This window comes from Musa acuminata, chromosome BXJ3-3 (assembly GCF_036884655.1).
Source record: "Musa acuminata AAA Group cultivar baxijiao chromosome BXJ3-3, Cavendish_Baxijiao_AAA, whole genome shotgun sequence".
Lineage (NCBI taxonomy): Eukaryota > Viridiplantae > Streptophyta > Magnoliopsida > Zingiberales > Musaceae > Musa > Musa acuminata.
The window spans coordinates 20,337,025-20,346,110 of NC_088351.1; positions in this window are offsets into that span (position 1 = coordinate 20,337,025).

Below are 9,086 nucleotides of genomic sequence, written 5' to 3' on the forward strand. Positions count from 1 at the left end.
TAGTTGGATCTGGGGTGACTCGTGTTCTCCCAACTTGGGATTCAGGCATGACATGTGGAAGACTTGGTGAATTTTGGTATCCTCTTTGGAAGGTGGCAGCCCTTCGATGAAGTCCATGGAGATGTCGGTCCACACCGAGTCTGGTATAGGTAGTGGTTGTAGCTTCCTTGGACTCACCATTGTTTCACCCTTTTGCTGTTGACATACTTTACATTGTGCCATATATTCAGAAATAATTTTTCTCATCCCTCTCCAATAAAAATTTTGCTTCACTCTTTTGTAGGTTGTTAGAAATATGGAGTGCCCTACTAAAGGTGTGAAGTGCATTTCATGCAGGATGATTTTGATGTAAGGGGAGTCGGGTATAAGCGTAAAATGACCTTTATAGCGTAGATCCCTTGAATCCCAAGTGTAGTGGAATATTATGCTTGGATCCTCCTCCAATTTTTTTATGATGTTGCTGATCTCTAGATCCTTCTTCCATTCCTCCTTAATGTCCTCGAGGAAACCGGTGGTACGAAGAGAGATGGCTAAAATTTTAGCTTGCTCAAGTAGCCATGAAAGTGCATCTGCAACAACGTTTTCTTTCCCTTTTTTGTAAATAATTTCATAATCAAATCCTAGAAGTTTGGTTACCCAATTTTGCTACTCAGAATATATTTTGCTCCAAAAAATACTTGAGGCATCTATGGTCAGTTTTACTTTGAAATTGTTGACCAATCAGGTAGGGTCTCCACCTCATTACTACGTGCACAATAGCAAGCATCTCCTTATCATATTTGACATTTTTTGATAGGAGGGATACAACACATTACTGGTGTATACGAGTGGTCAACCATCTTGCATGAGAAGAGCTCCAATTCCAACTCTAGATGCATCGGCCTCAATGAAGAAGGGTCGATTGAAATCTGGTAGTGCTAGCACCGGCCTCATCGTCATGGCTACCTTAAGTTTATCGAAGGTAGCGGGGGTTTTTTTCGACCATTAGAAGGTATCTTTTTTTCGAAGAGAAGTGAGGGGTACACTGATCTTCCCATAGTCCTTCACAAATTTACGGTAGTAGCCCATTAGTCTAAGGAACCCATGCAATAATTTCACATTTGTAGGTTTCAGCTAGCCTTGCATTGCCTCAATTTTTGTTGGATCTACCTCCATTCCTTATGATATTATGTGCCTAAGGTACTCTACCTTTTGTTGGAGAAAGCTGCACTTTGGCAGCACAAATTTGTGAATAAAGCTCTGAAAAATTTCGTTCATGAGACTTTAGAAGGTTGAAAGAGCATTAGTGAGTCCAAAAGGCATTACCAAGAATTTACCCAAAGGTGAAATATAAATGATATTAATAGTTCATCATATTTTGGAAACTCAAAGCATTAATGTTATATTATTACAATGGTACTTCCTTCATTGTATTTTTGTAAATGTCCTTATATTTTCTGAAATAAATGGCTTAAACATATACAAGTTATATTGAGTGAGTGAGACCTTAATCAGATTAATTGAATAGAACACAAACTTAATTACTAAAAGTTCTATAGAATAAATAATTGAGTTGACTAATCAAGAAAGATATGATAGACTTAATTTTATGATACCTAGACTTCAATACAGTTTACAACTAGCGTATGAGAATATCTAAGGATCAATTTAAATTTTTTGATAAGTCATTAGTTGACACCTTAAAATGATAGAATTTGAGGAATTTAAGATTATATCCTCAATATAAATGATAGAGCTGTAAGCTCAAGACTCATAATATTTTTAATACTACTTAGGGAGTGGGTAACACTAAACTAAGGATGAAGCGTAAGTCACTTAAGTTTATAATTACTATATAAACTCATAAAAGAATATCTTCACAATAAAGTGTTATTTCTGTAGCGAAGAAAGTTATGTGAAGAAGAAAAAACAAAAAAACCTATAAGATTTGATTTGAAATAAAAAAAGGGATAAATATAACCTTTATATGGTTCAAATCAAATATTATAGAAATTATTTTTCTAATACTTGATGGATTAATTTGATGCTTCAACATATGTTACCAATAATAGATATTCATTAAAACAATAAGGGGAATAAAACCAAAAGAGAATGAGATATTCATCATTATAGGGAATCATCTTAAAGTGAATGCGATATTAGTTTGTATTTATTGCCTACATCTAAAGATGATTCATTTAATAGATCTTGAGGATCCATGCTGTGTTTTTATAATTCTGAGAATTTGGGTCCTTTATCTAGAATTTTAGAATATTATTTCTCTTTTAGTGGTTGTAATCTTACTATGATTCAATAAAAATTAACCTTTAAATTTTATATAATAGTCTATACAGAATTAATATGAATCTTAAGTTTACAATGGTCTTATAATTAAATATTAAAATAAAATATAATTTTATAAACTCTTTGAGATTATGCTTATATCTATGGGTCACTCTATTCTTTCATCTCATTAAAGAGAGATATTTTATCACCATATATATAACCTATTGAGATATGATTATATATATCTAATTTATGCAAAGTCTATGACCGTTCACACTCTTGAAGTGTACATAAATGAAGTCGAGAGACAATTAGATAGAAAAGTCAAGATCATCTTATCTGACAAGGGTGATGAATTTTATGGTATTTTTGATGAACCCAATTATAATTGTAATTCTTTTGCTAGATTCTTGGAAAAATAAGATATATATATTTAATATAATTTACCAGATGTGTTATAACATAATATGATTACTGAAAGATATAATCGTAGGTTATTCTTTTATACCCAAATCAATATGAGAAGAAGCTCGAAGAATAACTATGTATATTTTGAATGGGGTTCCTAGTAAGTAAATTACATGACTTTTTTTGAGTTATAAAATGATAGGAAACTTAACTTAAGATATTTACATATTTGAGATTGTCCTATATAGATTAGATCTTCAACTCACATAAAAGAAAATTAGATTTAATAACTATTTCTAAATGTTTTATTATATATTCAAAAAAATTTAAAAGGGTATATATCTTATTGCTCTAATCATAGTATGTAGATAATTAAATCTAAGATTCCTATAAAATAGTAAATTAGTGGGAGTGAAAATCTCAAAATTCAATTTTGATATAGAAGAGATGCAAATTGATACTCCTTTATTATACAAAAGATTATTGTTATTCAAATCATTAAATGATTTGATAAAAGTAAATAATAAAATAATATTACTAAACTCCCACATTATATTGATATCGCTATTAATAGTCTTGTAGAATAACCATAATTGACAACCTTGGGAATATCTCAAAGGGAAAGGAATCCTGTCATTTTGTTAGGACTCTAACTAGGAGAGTCCTAATTAAGAGGGACATTCCTGTAAAACCTACCTAAGCCGACCCCTATTAAAGAGGTGAAGAGGCCAGCTAGGGTTAGGAGGTTGTTTCTTAGAGAAGAATTAGGAGTTGTAAAGAATTAGGAGTCTTGAGTAGGAGTCCTATTAGGAGTTAGTTAGAAGTAAGAGTCTTGAGTAGGAGTCCTATTAGGAGTTAGGGTTTAGAAGCCCTATAAATAGCCATGTATTTCTCCTCTTTTCATAAACAATAGATGAATCTTTTCTGCAGCCTTTGAGCTATAACTTGGAGGGAGGAACCCCTATAGAGTTCCAAGGAGGCCGATCCCCTAAAGAGATCAACCCCAAGTTTAGAATCTGCAAGGGTTCTAACACTTGGTATTAGAGCAGCATTCTTGGCATCTCGCTGCCCTTCCATAGCCATCTATTAACCCTCCACAGTCGTCCAAAGCAATTCTCACAATTGCTTAAAAGATCATCGCGAAATTCTGCCGTCATCTCCACCACCACAAATTATCCTTTGATCTCCCCGTGAATTGCAATAGGTTCTGGTTTCCTACCTTACTACTGCTACAATTTAGTTATCCTTATTCGAAAATCTAAAAAAAAAAATTGTTCCAAAATTACTGCATAAACTTTTCGTCGTAAAGTTTTCATCTCTATGACGAAAGATACATTGCAAAATTTCAACCGCATAGCACAGATTGTTTGATCTTGCTACTACATTTTTTCTATCCAAATCCCTATAAAATTTTTATGACAGTTTTGACACTTCCTAACAGTCGATTTCCCTTTGATTTTGTCAAAAAATTCTCAATATAAACCATTGATATTTTATGTCTAATATGCTATACTTGAAAATCTATACTGTAAAATTTCAACTGTATAGCACTACTTGTTTGATCTTGATACTACATATTTTCTATCCAAATCTCTATGAAATTTTTATAATAGCTTTGACACTTCCTAACAATAGATTTTCCTTTAGTTTTATCAAAAAATTCTTAATATAAACTACTGATCTTTTACGTCCAATCTGCTACACTTGAAAATATGTGATGTAGAAAATTTCAGCCGCATATTGTTGCCTTAACCCATCTATTTGCAATCTTTTTTGAATAAAATTTCTTATACACTTCATAGATCATCTTGGCTTCCATCTAATATTGATTTATTAAGGAATTTATCTCTAAAAACGATTTTGTATTGCTGTAAATTTTTGTCGTAAATTGTTGAAATTTTATGACGAGAATTATGCTATCGCAACTTACACCAATTTTCTTGTTGTTACTGCCGAAATTTTCTTGATTAAATTGGACATCCTTGCTATCATATAAACTAAGGTATTGCTGTCAATTCCCTCCTTAAATCTCTCGAGATTTTGGTAAAAATTTTATTGAGAAACTACTATTTCTTCGACGATAATTCTGCTCTTACAAGACAACACAATTCTGTAGCAAACTTCCACTGATTTCTATCAAACCTTTGCTGTCATCTACCACAGATCTAAAACTCTCATCTACAGTTCTAAAACTCCACGAAACCACACTCTCAAACTATACCCAAAATAGCCACAAAATAAGCCTAAACTACAGCCTACATTCACCAATCCACCAACCCTTTCGACTATCACTTCTCTCAACTTATACATACCTTTAACCCAACAACAAAAGAGAGATCTTAATATCATAGATTTAAAGACATATACTATGGCATCTGATGAGGTAATCAAAGCTAAATTCGAAGCCTTCGAGGCCCGAATGAAGAATAAGATTCGAACTCTCTTTACCGAACTCAGTTTGGGCCGACCACCAAGCCCGAAGAAATCACATCATGGAGAGAGCTCTAACCAATCGTACCAAGCCCAAAGATATGACTTCCAAGAGAGGAGAAGCTCTATGACTGACCCCAACTATCCATGCATGAGAGTGGACTTTCCTAGATGGGAAGAAGGAGACCCGATTGGTTGGATCTCGCACGTGGAGCGATATTTTTGGTACCACAAAATCACAAACGCATCTATGGTAAAAATTACAACTATACATCTTGAAAGGGATGTCATACAGTGGTTTAACTGGTTTGAACACACTTATGGAGTCCTTTCATGGCGACAATTCAAAGAAGGACTGCTGATCCACTTCAGACCAACCGATTACGAGAACATTGATAGACAACTAGCAAAGATCCGACAAACCTCTACCATTCAAGAGTACCAAACCAGGTTTGAAAGGTTATCTAATCAAACTCGTGATTGGTCTCAAAAATAGTTATTGGGGACCTTCATTGAGGGCTTGAAGCCGAAGATCCGGGAAGAAGTTAAAACCTGACAACCTTACACGCTTAGGGCAGCTATCTCTTTCGCACAATTTCAAGAGGAGCGATTTAACCATGAAGCCCGAAGGACTAGGGTCGCTCCTCAACCAGCAATACTGAAGCATTCAGCCCCACCTACTATCGACCGAGTCCTTGCACCAAAAAGGTTGACAAGAGAAGAGCTTCGGGAGCGATATGCGAAGGGGTTATGTTGGCATTACGACGAGCCGTGGAGCCATGAGTGTTGGGAAATCATAGGGAGCGACATCATATGCGCAGCGGAAGAACAAGAAAACAAAAATCCCCGATTCCCAAAAAGATGTTCATCGTCGTGCGAAGATTGGTGCGCAAAATCCGCAAAAAACACAAAACTGCGTATAGAGATTGTGTTACCTAGGGAGATCGTATATCCCTGTTTCCTTGCAGATCCTTAGGAGAGGGTGAAGGAGGTCAAGCGTCCTCCTCTCTAGCGGTGATCCACATAGCAGGGTTGCGACGACGCTCCTCAAAACTCCAGGCCTACTCTGAGGGGGAGAGGGAGAGGAGAATAGGAAGGGCAAGCAAAGACTCTAGCCTATGAGGCTGTGAATCCCTCCTATTTATAGAGATCCCGTGTCAAAACCCTAATGGGTCCTTTCCCTAGTGGGTATTGGATCTGCATCCAATAAGACAAGGGCTCCGTCGGATATCTCATATCCGAACCTCTACTCATCGCAATGCCTACCATATGTGTGTGACCCTCTAGGCCCAATATCGAGCTGGCCGTGAGTCATACCTGTCAGAACTCCTTCTAACTCAGTGAATTATTATCTCTGTAATAATTCACTCGACTCATCGACTACGGAAGTACTAGGCCACTACGCCGTAGTCCCCAGACGATACAGGGGAATCCAATCCATTGGACCTGTCTGTCCTCAGTTACCATGTACCTATAGTCCCTCATCCATCTAATATCCCAGAGACCGTATATCGAGCATGGTGCTGTCAGACCCATACGGTTTCTACTCGAGTCTCGCTCTAATCGGATTCTCCCGGAGAACTCTTTCTCTCTCAACCCGAATGACCCTGGCCAGGGATTTGTCTGAGCAAGAACACATGGGATATTCCTCTCATGATACCGAGAGTGGATGATCCTCTATCGACACTCAATAGCCCTCGTAAGGTCGACTACCACTCCCAATGACCAGCTGTACTAGATCTGGGAACAGCCAAACCTATAAGTCTGGTATCAAAGAGTGGAGCACTCATACAGGACATCCTTGGTGTCTCAAGTCTAAGAACCAGATACACCACTAGGACTACGGAATCGTTGTCTGACAATAAGGCATCATCAACCATCCAGCATTCCGTAAGCGTATCAATCAGTGAACTCATTCTCCAATGAGCACCTGTACTGTATCCCTAGTGTCCCTACACGAGCAGCTATGAGACCAGCTGCATCCATCATATGGACGGGTATACAGCACACCAGTCTATCCGGTTATCACGATGTCCCTCTCGAGTAACCTATGACCGGGATTATTTAGGATATGTGTTTAAAGGTGAATCGATCTCATTATCGTGATCTCATCACGATCCGATTCCCATTGCACAAATCCAAGGACATCACAATATATATGCATTTATGCAATAGTTATAAAGTGATATACGCCAAAATATAATAAGCAAAAAGATTCTGTATCAAGTCACACGTGCCATCACTCACGTGATTGGCTTGCTGGGCACTTATGACTAGCAATCTCCCACTTGACCTAAAGCCAATCACCTATGTGTCTGATCCCCATCAGACCCCTGTGACGCTCAAAGACAATCTGAGACAATGGCTTTGTTAGTGGATCTGCAATGTTATCTTCGGATGGAACTCTTTCCACTGCTACATCTCCTCGGGTCACGATCTCTCTGATAAGGTGGAACCTCCTCAGAACATGCTTAGATTTTTGATGAGACCTAGGTTCCTTCGCTTGAGCAATTGCCCCGTTGTTGTCGCAATATAGGGAGATCGGCTCCTCACTATCCGGCACGACTCCCAAATCTGTGATGAACTTCTTCAAACAGACTCCCTCCTTTGCTGCATCTGATGCAGCAATGTACTCCACCTCTGTGGTCGAGTCAGCAGTGGTATCTTACTTGGAACTCTTCCAGCACACTGCTCCTCCATTCAAGGTGTACACATACCCTGAATTCGACTTGCTATCATCGACATCAGACTGAAAACTTGAGTCAGTGTAGCCTTCAACCTTAAGGCTATTACCTCCATATACTAGTAAAAGATCCTTAGTCCTTCTCAAGTACTTAAGGATACACTTTACTGCTTTCCAGTGCTCCAAGCCTGGATCCGCCTGATACCTGCTCGTGACACTCAGAGCATGCGCTATATCAGGCCTAGTACATAGCATGGCATACATGATAGACCCTATTGCTGAGGCATAAGGTATCATATCCATGTTCGCCCTTTCTTCTGGAGTCTTTGGGGACATACTCGTAGAAAGCGATATCCCATGTCTCATCGGTATGAGACCTCTTTTTTGGAATTTTCCATGCCAAACCTTTTGACAATAGTTTCTATGTACCTGGACTGGGACAAGCCAAGCATCCTTTTGGATCTATCTCTATAGATTCTAATCCCCAAGATATAAGATGCTTCTCCTAAGTCCTTCATGGAGAAGTGTCTAGATAACCAAGCCTTTACTGTGGATAGCATTCCTATGTCATTCCCAATGATGAGGATGTCATCCACATATAACACCAAAAAGCTAATAGCGCTCCCACTTACCTTTCTGTATGTATACACAAGGCTCATCTTCGTTCTTAACGAAGTCATAAGATCTGATTGCCTCATCAAATCTTATGTTCCAACTTCGGGAAGCTTGCTTTAGTCCATAAATAGATCTAAGCAACCTACACACCTTATCTGGGCAGTTCTTGGACACGAATCCCTCAGGTTGCATCATATACACCTCCTCCTCCAGGTTCCCGTTGAGGAATGCGGTTTTCACATCCATCTGCCAGATCTCATAATCATAGTGTGCTGCAATAGCCAATAGAATTCTGATGGATTTTAGCATTGCTACGGGTGAGAAAGTTTCGTCGTAGTCAACACCTTGCCTTTGACGATACCCCTTAGCCACTAGCCTTGCTTTATAGGTCTCTACCTTTCCATCTACTCCGATCTTTTTCTTAAAGATCCACTTGCAACCGATGGGTACAATACCTTCGGGTGCATCAACTAGGTTCCAAACCTTATTGGAGTACATAGAATCCATCTCAGAATTCATGGCTTCTTTCCACTTCCCGGAGTCTATACTCATAATAGCCTCCTCGTAGGTCTGAGGATCAATATCCTCTACATCCTCTGCTCTAATATGTCCCACATATCTCTCAGGAGGATGGGATACTCTATCAGACCTGCGTAAAGTTGAAACTTGTGTATTAGGTACCTGA